Here is a 15,086-nt window from a genome sequence, read left to right as displayed (position 1 = left end):
TTACCATGGCAAACACCAAATGCATCCAAACCATTTCTATGTCCATAATACATCCAGAAGAGGTAAACTAACTGCATCATGCGTTTTGCATGTTTCAAGCACAGACAACTTTCAAAAAAACCATTCATTTGCTCGCTATTTCTTATCATAAACAAGCACCAACATCAAAAGTATTCTAGTTTATTTAGTGAATGTGTTAATATGTTTGTCTGATTTTTCCATGGTTCTCTCTTTTTGTTGCTTGATCTTCCATGTTATGTGAAATGCTAATGTCCGATTTAATATTGAAACTGCACAAGTATGTTTATTTTTATTGGCAGAATTGAATTATTTTTTTATATATTCTTTATGTTGCATAGCTTTACTGATTAATGTGTGTTCTTTTTTGTTTTCATTATTGGCAGGACATTGTTATGTCTTTTTTGGTGGACACGTTCAATGCATGGACAAATGATTTTTGGAAGATTAATGAAATCAACCACATATTGTCATTTGTTGGCTTTTTGTAAATGTATATATATAGTTGTCTTTTTTTGGGGATTCATGAAGGTATTAATTGTTGACTTTTGTATATTGCTTTAGTTGGCTATACACTTTTAGATGCAATTTTTGTAAAATTCTTAATTACAATATAGTGTGATACAACTTTTGTAATATAATGATCATATTTTGAATAATATATTTTGTACAAATGTGTTTGATTGGATAATAAAATTATATTATCAATACTATATGGGTGAAAAAATAAGTGTTACTATTAATGGGTAAAAGTGTTACATTTTAAAATAAAACACAAATCTAAGTGTTGCGTATGAATCAATAAGTGATGTGTTTAAGAGGTGAAAAATTTAATAAAAAGTGATGCATTTAATGGAAAAAGTGTTGCATTATTAGGTTAAAAAATTATAAAAGTGTTGCTATTAATAATAAAAAGTGTTGCAATTGCTTAAGAGTAACAAAAAAAAAAGTGTTGCGTTGGAAAAAAAAAGTGTTGCATATAAAGAAGTGTTGCCTTTGTTATATATCACGACAGTTTGAGAAAGTGTTGCATAAAATGACAAAAGCGTTGCATTATATCTAACATGACAGGACCTGATAAGATATAATGAAAAGCGTTACCTTAGGTATAATGCAACATTTATATGGTCAGAAACAACACTTTAGGGGTGATGTCTTAGCCTCATTTTGTTGTAGTGGAAAGGCTGTTTTTGGAATGTCCGGCTGATAGATCCTTATCTGATGGAAGCCTGAGCGAAGATCCAATTTTGAGAAGAATGAGGAACCTCCTAATTCATCAAGTAATTCATCAATGATGGGGATGGGATACTTATCTTTCACCGTAATTTTATTGAGTGCCCGATAATCTACACACATTCGCCAACTTCCATCTTTCTTTCGCACAAGCAGTACTGGAGATGAGTATGGGCTTACACTTGGGCGAACAATACCAGCTTGGAGCATCTCTTGTACAATCTTCTCAATTACCTCCTTCTGTATGTAAGGGTAGCGATAAGGTCTAACATTTGCTGGTGCACTCCCCGGTATTAGAGGTATACGATGATCATGTGAACGTGATGGAGGAAGTCCCTTTGGCTCAGCAAATATCACAGAAAATTTAGAAAGAAGTGTCTCTAATTCTGGAGGGGTATATGAGGTACCTTTATGATCCTTTTTGATGGAGAGTTGCATAAGAAAAATGGAGCAATCTTTCTTTAATAGCCGCTCTGCCTGATAACTACTGATTGATGTGATAGTATCTTGTCTCTTGCCTCTTGCCTCTGATGCAAACTTCTTTTCCTTGATCTTGGAAGCGCATTGTTAGTTGAGAGAAATTCCATATTATGTCTCCTAATGTTCTCAACCATTGTGCTCCAAGTACAACATCGCATCCATCCAGGGGTAGAAGAAAAAGATCTGTGATTAATTCATAATTTGGTAAGATAATTTTAATACCTTCGCATTTTCCTGGACTTGTAAGTGATCTTCCATCCGCCACCTTAACATCAAATGTAGATGCTCGCTCTATTTTTTGTTTAAGCCTTCTTGCTAAGGTTGAGTCTAGAAAATTTTTGGTGCTTCCTGAATCTATAAGTATCATTAATGGTTGCTTTTTAATGAATCCTTTTACCTTCATTGTTTGCGGAGTTTGTAGTCCTTCTAAGGCATGTACTGATATTGCCATAGAGCCATCTTGTACTTCGTTGATATTATCTTGTGTTTCACCTTCATAGAAATCATCTTCTTCCTCAGAATTCTCTATTGGTTCAATCATCAGTATCCTCTTTTGCTTGCATTGATGACCACGGTGCCACTTTTCATCGCAATGCCAACATAATCCCTTTGTCATCCTTTCCTTGATCTCTTCTTTTGTCAATCTACGAGGTGTTGAATAATGTGATGGGTTTTCACGAATTACCTTGTTATTTCTTCTTCCTTCCTCATTGATCTTCTCTTCTTGTAGTCGTGCAAAGGATAAGGCAGCCTTCATGGTGCGGGGTTGATTCATTTTTACTTCTCGTCGTATATCAAGGCGAAGTCCTTCAATAAAAGTGCCCAGTAGTTGTTTTTCTGACCAATCACGAGTTCGATTAGAGAGTCGCTCGAATCGCCCTTGGTACTCTAGTACGGTTGAAGTCTGTCGAATTTTGACCAATTCTCCATCAACATTCTCATAACCGGAGGGACCAAATCGATTAATGAGTTCTTCCTTGAATTCTTCCCATTTTGGAGGCCCATGGCATGCTTCAAGCCAGTCATACCATTGGATGGCATCGCCTTCAAGATTTATAGATGCTAGTTCTACCTTTGCATTGTCCGATGTGCCGTGGAAGCGAAAATATTTTTCAGCCCTTGAAATCCATCCAATCGGATCGTTGTTCTCCCAGCGAGGAAATCCCACCTTCATACGTAGATGGTTGTGCTCTCGATCTTCATTTGAGTTTGCTCCTTGGTCATAATGTTGTCGAGATTGTTGATTTATTCCCTTTTTGATTAGTATGCCTGAGCTGGAATCTGCTTCTAAACGATCCTTCAGTTCTTGCACTATTGTGACCAACGATGCCATAGTTTTTTCGAGTTTATCCATCCTTGTCTCGTGCTTAGCTTCAAATTCCAAAGCCCATTTGGCGTCAGGATGAGATCCTCCGGTCGCCATGACAGAGTGAATTTTCTTTTCTTGAAGTCGGGTTAAGACCATGCGCTTGTTGAAGTTGCTGCGAGATACTATAGGACGAAGATGAAATGAACTTGCTCTGATACCAAGTTGATAGGAACCCAGGGGCCTATCACGTGAAAAAATCGAAAGAGAAAGGGAAAAGGGGGATAGGGTGATCGCTTCGAGGGGATCGGCCTCCAATAATCAAACGAAATTGATTAATTAAAAGGGAAATTGCTTATCTTCCAAAGTTACATAACGTCTCTTTAAATAGAGACCTAAATTACCTTTTCAAAAAGAAAAGGTCTAAAAGAAAAATAAAATAAAACTACCTTTTCAAAAAAAAAGGTGTAAAAAAAAAATAAAATAAAAATACATTTTCATGAGAAAATGTCAAATTAAAACTTATCTAAAATAAAAAAGAAAAAATCTAAAATTTATTTTAAAAAGGAAATAAAATTAATAGATTTATTTGAAAAGATCCATTAAATCTTATCAGAAACAAGGTCCGATCCTAGATCCATCCAATCGGCGGAGGGAACGAGAAGGACGAGGACGATCCCAGCCGGGGCGGCAAGGAGGACCTCTCTGAGCTATCTCAAACCCTAGCCCGTCAACTAGGGGGCGTGGCCTCCTTTCTCACGTGAGGTCCTCCTAATCCAGCCGCTCGCAGTGAGGTGGGACAACGGGCGGAGGAACTTGATTCCGAGTCGATAGTGGGAATCCGAAACAATTTTGCTGAGATTGGAGGGAAACTCAGGTCCGGTATCTCCAGGCTTTACGGCAATATGGGCGTCTCGGAGATATCCATAATCACCTACAACTTCCTTCCGTTTCGGGACGAGGAAGTGGAGGAGGAGGACGACGATGATAGGCACTTTGGCGCTGGAGTTATTGGTATTACGGATGAAGTGATGTCCTTCGTCCATAATATCTCGATGCATGCGGAGACATGGTGGGATTTCACCCTCTTGTAAGATGACGAAGATTCTGATGGTAAGGCTTCTTCCATATTGATTAGATGTAGATAAATTTATATTTTTTATTTCGTAATTCACGAAGGTATATAATGTCTTACGGGAAATGAATTTGGCAACTTCTAAAGCAATCTTTACTTTCCTAGACTTCCCCTATTTCATGCATAGATACTCTTCCCTTGTCTTTGTAACGTTTTACATCTGAGTCTGATATTACAAAAGCTGGTGGAGTGATTTTGGCAATGTTCAATTCAGTAGAAAGGAAAACTAGCAGATTTTTTTTTTCTTTCCGGTTGAGAGGGATTAGGATTGTTAAGATGTGTTTGAATCATAGGTATGTGTGATGGATGCATTTCTTGCTGGGGCAAACTACGTCAAGGCTTCCAATTTTCTTGGCTTTTGTAGGGATCAGGAATTTCCAATTTTCATTAGCATGGCGTCTTTGTTCTTTGTTATGTCTATTGCTGTCTAAGTGCCTCAAGTGATTTGGAATGCCTTGAGTTGTTGGGATGATCAGGAGATGCTGCAGCATGCCTTATCTGGCTTTGGGGGTCCGTTGTGTTTCGTTTTGCCTTGGTTTTTTGGTGTGAAAGGTATTTAACCAAAAGGGCCTTGGCTTTCTGTCTGCTCAAATATGCTTCCAGGATCTTCTTATTCATTCTGCAGTTTGTTCCCTTTTTTTTGGCAATATCATATATCACTCGAAGAAGAACATTATAATTTATGGCATGTTTGTAATGGCTATGCTTTTATGCACATATGTGAGCAGAATCATTTGTGAGCCTCTCTCCCATATTCATGATTAAGATTTCTTGAAAAGAGTTGCTTTGGTAGTTTCTTCTCCAGTTATTCTTAAAAATTGGATTTTTTTTAACATTTTTTATAAATTCCCAGCATTTTTTAGATCTTTATTGGATTTTTTGCCTGTTCTTCAAGCGAACATGTGTCATGCATGTGAAGAATTTCAAATTTCTTTGGCTTCAACAGCTTATGCCTATGCCATCTTTCAGATTTTCAAATGTCTGATGCCCAACTAGAGCATGCATATACTATGGACCTGCCTTTCACCTAGATTGGCTGCTTTAAGAATTGAACTTTGCCCAAATATTTCAAGTGAAGGGAACTTTTGGAAAACCTATTTTGTGCTTTTGCATCCTAGACTAAGTAAGCAAGACGCAGAACTTCTCTCAACACCTCAGGTAGGTTGGCTTGGATTTGATAATTTTTCTGAATATTTATTCTAGAGACTTTTTCTTTGACTTTTGCAATAAGAAGGCGCGATGGAATGCATGCTTTTAACCATACTATGGCAATGCAGTCATTGATTTCCTAAAACAAATAATAGTTACAATCATGTAACAAGGGCATTGCACCATACAAGGGTATCTGTATCTTGTTAGGTTTGGTAATTGTCCTTAAAATGGAAGCACCATCACCTTGTGTTGTGCTTCTCTGCCGGTGTAAATAATAATATGATCTATAGATTTGATTGATCTGAAACTGATGAACTCAGGAAATTAGAGTTACACTAATAGTGGTAGTGAAGTTAGTAATTGTGGCCTTTATCCCTTACATTTTGATCCTTTTGTCCTGATCTAAGCACATAACTAACTTTTGAAAACTTTCAGCCAATCACTTTGACATTAGAACCCATATTGTGTTTCTTTGTTCAGTAATTGAAAATTTTGAATTCCATAGAAGACTACAGTATCTCTTCTCCAGTGTTTAAACCAATATGTTTCCACAGAATTTGATAACATCTGCTTTGCTAGGATACGATCCTCATAAAGTGGCCTTCTCCCAGTTTGTTAGTTTTGGTGAGAAGGTTGATTACATGAGTGGAGGTTTATTTCTCAATTTTTTATGGGTTCCAGTTTATCTGGAATGGTTGTATGATGGTGACTTAATCATTGTAATTTTGATAATACTAGAATCCGTGAACTTTAGCTGATGATTTTTTCAGGTTGAAGCAAACATAAATCAGATGAAAAAAATGTCTTCTTAACATTTAAAGTATTTATTTTCTGATTCCTTTTTTCTTTAAATTCTTTTTATACTCTTGCCAGCATTTTTTTTTGGTTAAATGATAAATTTTACCGTGATGTGTTCTCCAATGAGATATTTTGTTAAAAGTACACTTCGGGGTCTGAGAGCTCGCATGAATATTTGAGTGGAACAAGAGGAGAAAGAAAGGTACATTAGTAAGAAAGAGTGAACTGAGAAGGGATAAGGGGAAGAAAGACAGAGGAGAGGACTTGTCCTTTGTTTTCTACTTGAAAAGTGAGAAAATTAGGGGAAATGAGAAGAAAAAATGGCTAGGCTAGCATTTGAGTTAAATTTAGTATACCAGATCTGAAATCTTGTTTGATGGTGCAAATTAAACTTGACCTGGAATGTTTTGTATATCTTACAAGCAGATCATTGACCACAAGGGCTGCTTTTTCTCTTATATGCAATTTTTTGCTATTTTCGTTGAGTCTGTTTTTTTTTTCCTTTCTGGTAAGTAACAATTCATTTGATATAATGGATATCTGTAGGTTGTGCAAGCTAGAGCTATGTTGTTGCAGAAATTGCAGAATCAGACGCAAGTCGGATTCACCAAAACTGGTAGATGTCTCCGACTCCCCGATGATAAGTCTGAGACATCATTCTCATTTTCAAAGCTGGTCGTAGCCTCAAAGGATGCATTTGATACCCCTTTCCATCCGAGAACCAACAAATGGAATCCTTGCATGATGATAAGCACCCACACTCAATTATCAACAACACTCTTGCTGAAGAAGAGCCGCCAAACGACCCTTCAATAAGTTCAACGTTGCCTCCAACCTCTCAGTTGAGGCGACAGATGATGATGACCGGAAGATGAGGCTTGTGCTATTGCTTCAGGGATCATCATCATCCTTATTGGTGAGGATGCGTCTTATAGTGATCTCGAGGAAGAAGACAAACAATATGCTCCTAAAGCTCCGAAAAGATGAGTCTGGTTTCTATCACGTTGAGATTGCATGGAAAGGGCTCGACTACGCGCTGTTCCCCGTGGCCGCAGACTCTGCAACTATGGTATGAACGAATGACGGTTTTTATAAAATTGTTCTATTGTATTCTTTTGGAGCATTTCCAGCCGTGATGTTGCATGAAATAATTCGACCAACTTAACAATTTGCATAATTAAAAAACAAAATAAATTCAATGTGATATATATATATATATATATATAAAAGGAGATGCAAACACTTACAGAAGATCTTGAAAGTAGAGGAGACTTCCCTGATGAGGTAAGCTCAAGTGTTGCTTGACATGACAGTAACTATGTATTGTGCCAAGCTCCGTTTTGAATTGTATTTTAAATCTCAGGTTCATCTGTCATTTTGTTTTTCTTTCTCTCACATCTTAATTTACCTTTTGATCTTTATGGATTCACCTGTTTTTTTTTTTTCTTTCCTCATCACAGGATACATATGACCCTACTTGGTAGACATGATGCAGAATGAGGAGGTCAGGAGAGGACCAGCCAAAGTTGGGTGGTAACATCAAGAAATAGTATTAATCTTTTCCCCTGTCTCTCTCGGACTTTTGACCGAACAGAGGACAGGCGAGTGGCCCACCCAGCTCCGTCTTTGTAAATTATTACGTAATTTATTAAAAAAAATCATTTTTTTAAAAAAAAAATATAATCAACAAAGAAGCTAGAAAGTCGAATTAAATAAGGGAGCTGAGGTTACAGTATCTTCTATCAATTGAAAGAGGTCTGAAAACTTCAATCTTGACAGGTCTCACGTGCGGAGCACGTTATCTTTTTTCCTCCTAATTTTTCTATTTTTGTTTACTGTCCCCTCGTTCTCGCTCCCCGTGTGATTCGGCCCCTTTGCATCCACGTTCCCTCCTACAAGACTGCGTTAGATCGAGCAGCTGATGGAACTGATCCATTCCCAACTTTTCCAGCCTTTGACCTGATCTGGGAGCTCCTTTTCTTTGGGGGCGGGGAGGTTTAATTAGTTTGGACTAGATCTCTCCTTCCCTCCGTCGCTCTTTTTGATCTTCTTCCCTTTTAGCTCCTGATCATTTCGCCTTTCTAATCTTTGGTGAAACCTCCGTGTGTGTGTGCGTGTCGTGCTAGAGAGCTTTTAGGGTTTCGTAGTTGTGGCGGAGATCGGCCATAATAACTCCATTATGCTGGTTATGATGTCGCATTGCTTCCTTTTGACCGGCGCCGTTGATGTTGCCTCCGGAATGAGGTGCCCTACGACGCCTGAAGGCCCAAAAGGAGCTCTCCGCTTCGCTCCTGTCTGCTCCTCTTGTTCTCCCTTCTGATCCTTTCTGCGGCTTATTGTTCTCTTTTTTTTTCCGATTGAAGAATTTTTCCTGTCTCCGGCGATGCCACAGTACCGGCAACAGGCTTCGTGGAGGCTGGAGGGCGGTGGGCAGGTCATAGATCTGCATACCGCCGTCAAAGATGGGATCTTGGGCTGCGCGGGCGGAGGCGGAGGCCTCTTGACAGGGAAAGATGAAAAATTGGGGACTGCTACCGAGAAGCTCGATCTGAAGAAGATGATCCAGGAGCTGGAGCCGGTGACAGGCGCGGACGTGCCCTCGGTGTTCATCTGCCCCATCTCGCTCGATCCCATGGTAGATCCTGTGACACTCTGCACCGGCCAGACTTACGAGCGTGCGCACATCCTCAAGTGGTTCTCCCTGGGGCACCTCAACTGCCCCACCACAATGCAGGAGCTCTGGGATGACGCCGTCACCCCGAATCGGACCCTCCGCCAGCTGATCCACGCTTGGTTCTTGCAGCGCTACCTGCTCTTGAAGAAGAAATCTGAGGACTTGCAGGCGACGGCTGCAGAGCTCGTCCGAAGCCTGAAGAAGGCCAAGGGGCAGGCCCGAGTGCAGGCCCTGGATGATCTCCAAAGGATCATCGCCGCCCATCCATCAGTTAAGAAGACGGTCGTCGACTCAGGTGCTGTCGTGCATCTCTGTTCCCTCCTCGGCCCATTCACTTCTCACGCGGTTGGCTCCGAGGTGGTTGCTATACTTGTCAATCTTAGTTTGGACTCCGATGCAAAGACTAATCTGATGGAACCTGCGAAAATCTCCCTTGTCATAGACATGCTGAACGAAGGGACGATTGATACTAAGATAAACTGTGCCAAACTTATTGAAATCCTGATGGGAGAGAAGAGTTTTCGGTCGGAGATTGTGTCGAGCTTGAGTCTTTTGGTGGCCTTGTTGAGATTGATCAAGGATGAGCGGCACCCAAATGGCATTGCCATGGGCCTTAGCTTGCTCAAAGCTATATCTTTCCATGAGCAAGTTCGGAGTTTAATTGTGAGCGTCGGAGCAGTTCCCCGGCTCGTCAAGCAACTGCCCAATCTGTGTCTTGAGTTGTTGGAACCTGCTTTGCTCATATTAGACGACCTCTCGACGACAGCAGAAGGTCAATTGGCATTGAAGGATTGCCCTCAGACCATTCCTGATACAGTGAGGCTGCTGATGATGTCCACCACTTGTACGCGATGCGCGTTGTCTATATTATGGACAGTCTGTAGGCTCGCCCCTGATGAATGTGTTCCGCTTGCTAAAGACTCCGGCCTCGAAGCAAAACTTCTGTTCGTCATCCAGAGTGGATGCGATCCAGAGGTAAAGCAGCGGGCGATTGAGCTACTGAAAGTCTTAGTTATTTAGCTACCCTCTTCATTTCTAAGTGCAAAGCTAAGACAATCCAGGGATATGATGATCAGTGCATTGAATTTGTTTGGATTGCTTAATTTGGAAGAGCTACATTGCTAGGTCTGAAAATGGTAAAAGACGAATCATGGAAATTTGGCTCGTCTTGGATGTACAGTGTGCAGGCTCATTCTTATTAAACAAAAGAAAGCATCTAAACACGGGAGGGAGGGAGGGAGGTTGTGGTGAAGAACAAGCTTCATGGCTTTGGATCCAATTCTTGATGATACACAAGTTCTTTTTTCTCTCAATAAGTGATGGTTCCCATGTTGCTTTCCCATCTTTTGCTTTGTCAATTTTTCTGGATGTGTTTCGAAGAGATCTTGTAAATTCTTTTCCAGTAATTGTTAAAACTGCTAGATTTTTTTTGTTTTTGAATCTTTTAAACAGGGTTATCCTTGTTACATACTCTTGTTCAAGCTGATAAGCTGACAATTCCTTCTCTTCGAGCCAGCTCTCGCCTCAAATTCTGCAGAGCGGAAGTTGTGTTCAATCTGAGAGTGGATTCAATTATGGAGTTTTTGACGCTGTGCAGTCCTAATCCGGGTGGAGAGAACAGCCAATTTGGTGCATGATGGAGCTCGAATCTGAGAGTGGATTCAATTATGGATCTTTTGACACTGTGCAGTCGTAGTCTGTGGAAATCACTTGACTGCTGTGGCCCCATTGGGAATTGACAGCACACAGTCTTGAGACTTCAAAGGACATGGGCGCACCTGTGGCTGTTCCCCCAACCAGCAGTTGCCCACGGTGGGCTTTATTGGATGCAAACAAATGCCAGTTAGGAGTCCAGATCAACCACCCTCATTCTCAGCTATACTGGAGGACCAGTCAGTCAGGATGATCCATCAACGTGACCGGTCTTAACTCAGATTGCTATATAATTATTCCAAGTGTAGTCATCTGTTTAACTCTCTTAACTCTAGCAGTATATCATGTTTTGCTAGTTATGTCATGTGCATATGTCTGTCTGGTCATTTGTATCTTCTCATTCTGTCAAATTTAAGTAATAATTTTCGAGTTTTCTTTCTTGAAATTAGTTGAGATTTTCAATAAATTCGTAGGTAAAATTCATTTAAATGTAATAATTAAAAGATTTCTTATTCAATATTTATTGAATTGTCAAGGATGTTTATGAGCGAGCTAGCTCTTGATAGTGAAATTTTGATTGGTTTGGGTCAACCAACCTAACAGCCTTGTGTCCATGTCTCATCAAGCATGAATCCCCATAAATATCCGTTTAACATTTGACTTAGGTTGGTAAAGTTGCTCAGAAATATCCTCAAATTTTAATCAGTTCACGTAGAACTATAAGATAGCAGTCGGGACAGTGTATTCTCGCCCTTTGAATAGTGATCTTTTTGCAACAGGTACATATATGCGATTGTGGTGCAAGAATTTTTTCATTATGCTTCCATTGATGCAAACAGTTTGACTGTACATCTGTTAACTTGACTTGCTGTCTATATCCTCCATCTACTAATCCAATCATGTATATAGAGTTTAATTGCAAGGATTGAATAGAATGTTGTACCTCACAAATATCATCTTCTCCTTCAGAAATACTATAGATAGCATCGCTCTGTGCTTCTCCTTCTTGTACAGATAAAATATCATAGTCATCAGGAAGGTCAAGTTGCTCAAAAATAGCAACTCTTTTGACATTTCTTTTTTCATTTGGGCAATCCCTTGCAAAATGCCCTTCTTGACCACATAAATAACATTTGCATTTTTTGTTTCTTAACAAATGCTTGCGTTTCTCTATTCTAGCATGAGTATTATGTGGTTTACCTTTGTAGGTCTTGAATTGTTGAACTCCCATTTTCTTGGATCCAGATCCAGTCTTCTGATAATATCCTGGGATGGGAATTTGGCTGCAGAATGATAGATCTTTCAAAGATCGTTTAAACACTGCATCTTTACAGTCTTGCTCAAGAAATTTATGAGAAAAAATAATTCTTGGAAAAACACCAACTGTTAGATCAGGGTGTTTAGCTTCAAAAGCTGCCTTACTTCTGTTTTCAAGGTCGCCTGACATTTTTAACTAGAATTTCTCAGAGAGCTCCGGTCCTGCAAAGAGGCATCCAGTTTTTGCTGCTAATCGCATGTAATCATTGATATACTGTATAATATTTTTAACATTATCACATGCCAATTTTTCTAGATCTCTGTAGGCTGAATTTTGAATTTCAGTTGAACCCTGAGTTGGGTCTTCTGCAGAGAATACTCGCCTCATTTGTGATAGAATATTCTGTGTTCCTTCACGACCTTCACTAATAGAAATAAGAGCATCATATTCATTAGAATATGTCATTCTCCATTGTACCCACGTGATTTTCTCAATTTCACCCAATAAGTTTTCAATAAACTCTATTTTCTCTTTTGAATCTGAGAAAGCTTGTGATGCCACTAAATTTTTTGTAATTGATTCCCATCTTGAAAAGGCATCATCAAATAAATTTAATTGCTCAGGAATAACAAAAAGTGCCCCACTTTGTTGTTGCGCTGAGGGAAGAGTCCATAATTCATTATTCATTCCTCCTTTAAATCTGGCCTTGGGGGTTTGCTGTTCATATATTGGCTGGAAATTGGGGGGTCCTGAAAAGTTATTTGTTGGTGGATAACCAGGTGACCCCATTGCTGTATCCGTAGGTGGTCTATATGAAGAAATAACAGTATTGGTTGAATATATTTGTTCTCCTGATAAAGTATTTTCTGTCAACCTTTGGATACTTGGATATTCCATTTCACAATTTGCCGCAATTATTTGAACAAATTCTTCACAGTGTGCTGGAATTATTTCAATAACATTCTCCTGTGACTCAAACGTTCTTGAATAAATTTAATATTCGACTTGATAAGAGCTTATTTATGTTTATTCAATATGCACAAGCTATAACTACTTAAACTAAATAAAGAATGTCTCCCTTACGTGCTAGTCACTATTCCAAAGGTTAGTAGCCGCCCGTGATTTACCTCTTCCGTGTTGGCCCTGGAACGGGTAGGCGGGGGCGCTGGAGGAGAGCGTATTCGCCTTTTCCCACAATTAAACTAAATAAACAAGTTTAAACACATGTGCTCAATTCGTTAATATCCGTGAACAACATTCGTGAACAACGTTCGTGATTAATATTCATATACAACGTTCATAAATAATATATTCATGAATTATATTCATTAATAAAATTATTATCAAAATACTAAATAAAAAAATAAAATGAACAAATACATTTGAATTATGAAAGCTTAATAACCGATGAAACAAATAAAAATTTTAAAAATCAAATAAATTTAAATTTAGAGTTCGATAATATCTAAAAAGATCAACTTCAAACCAAACTTAAATTGAGAAGTTTAAGCTAAGCTTAAATTGTGAAGACAAGAATATCTAAAGGAATGAAAGCTTAAACCAAATTTGAATTAACTTATAAAAAATAAAATAAACTTCAAAATAACTTTCACATGCTAAAACTTAACTTATTTATACTTGAACGCACTAAAACCTAACAAATTAAACCTTATTTACAGCCTAAGTTCAATATGCTCTAGAAATGCCTAAGTTCACGAGTAATACTCTAGATATGTTTTTCTATCAACTAGAATGGAACCAACAAAGGCCAATTCCCATATCTAAACTCCCGACGTGAAGTATGCAAGGTTGCAAAAGAAAGTCGATTTTAATTAGACTGGCTCAATTTAATATAATTTTTGTAATGCTAATCTTGATATTTAAATTATATTTGGTTAGATGCATCAAACCTATACTATGGTGTAACGCAAGGGCAACACACATAAGGGTTCCAATAGCAAACTACTGTGGTGAACCCTCTCCCAGTAAAAAGTATATTTAATGTCATAATAGACCGATGGCTCACATATCACATATTAAATTAATAAGAACAGATACTACACTTGATTTTAGAAAATGAGAGTTCTCTGTACTTCCTCCACCACTCAACATACTCTGACCCCGACATTCTCTAATCCCTCATAATTACGGAGGTTATGAAAGACAGTATAAAAGGGGAGGTCCTCCCTATTGGCCAAGTACGTGTACGCATACGCATCTACTTCAATTCTACAATTTGTTGGATTCTCAGCCTGACTTGAGCGTCGGAGATCCTTCGCCATGGACCACTTCCATGGTTTCGGGCACTATCACTGCCGTGTGATTGGTCTATGGTGCGCGCATGCCCCCCAGCCGTCAACTTTCTCACCTCGTCGCCAGCACCTCCATTCGACTCAGTTTCCATACAAGATCAATCGACTACAACCTCGCCCTTTTGTTCCAGCCCATGCTTATGTTGGGCATCACCATCGGCGTCGACCTCAACGTGTCTTCCCCTACTAGCTCATCACCGTGCTCATCCTCATCCTCTTCATAGACACTTCCTCAAGATCAATGTTCAGAGATATTCAAATGTGGAAGCAAGAAACTCTCCTCAATGCAGGCCGTTTAGCTACTGAATGTCTTGGTTATTTAGCTACCCTCTTCACTTCTAAGTGCAAAGTTAAGACAATCCAGGGAGATGATGATGAGTGCTTTGAATTTGTTTGGATTGCTTAATTTGGAAGAGCTTCATTGCTAGGTCTAAAATGGTAAAAACGAATATGGAAATTTGGCTCGTCTTGAATATATATCTTCCATCACCTGACATATTCTAATACCAAATTATTTTTTTTCGCATCATTATTTTGGATGTTATGAGAGGTGATTCAAAAGAGGTTATTTCCGTTGGCGAGATACGCTCACATTTTTTACTTACGCACATACGTATCTACTGTTCATCTTCTCCACTTTTTGCTCGGCCACCTCACTGACTTGATCGTCGAAGTGCATGTGCTAGGGACCCCCTCCATGTTTCTCACTGTAATATTATGTTTGATCTCTCTGGTGTGCACAAGAAGGTCTGGTGTCATCTCTCCTTCATCTCACAATCTTCTCCTAGTCAATGACAGAGCCACCTACCCAGCTCGCCATCTCCACCGCATTCAGACAAAATCAACTTTGGCGGTTTCCGTGGGAACTTATTTATACTTGAACATACTAAAACTTAACTCGCCTTATTTACTGCCTAAGTTCAATATACTCTAAAATGCTTAAGTTCACGAGTAATATATACTCTAGATATGTTTTTCAATCAACTAGAATGGAGCCAACAAAGGCCAATTCCCATATCTAAACTCCCGATATGAAATATGCAATGTTGCAAAAGAAAATCGATTTT

General features: G+C 39.0%; 1 non-coding gene and 1 pseudogene across 1 annotated transcript; one reads left to right on the top strand and one right to left on the bottom strand.

Annotated features, from left to right (window-relative positions):
* Nucleotides 1–6,950: 6,950 nt before the first annotated feature.
* LOC121983975 lies at nt 6,951–10,880 on the top strand (annotated as a pseudogene).
* A 2,721-nt stretch (nt 10,881–13,601) lies between these two features.
* LOC121987996 lies at nt 13,602–13,790 on the bottom strand. The gene has a single exon (XR_006113780.1). It is a non-coding gene; the product is annotated as a U2 spliceosomal RNA (small nuclear RNA).
* Between the last annotated feature and the right edge of the window lie 1,296 nt (nt 13,791–15,086).

Source organism: Zingiber officinale, chromosome 5B (genome assembly GCF_018446385.1).
Source record: "Zingiber officinale cultivar Zhangliang chromosome 5B, Zo_v1.1, whole genome shotgun sequence".
Taxonomy (NCBI): Eukaryota; Viridiplantae; Streptophyta; class Magnoliopsida; order Zingiberales; family Zingiberaceae; genus Zingiber; species Zingiber officinale.
Note: the sequence above shows the minus strand (reverse complement) of the source record. Positions and strands in the feature narration are given on the sequence as shown.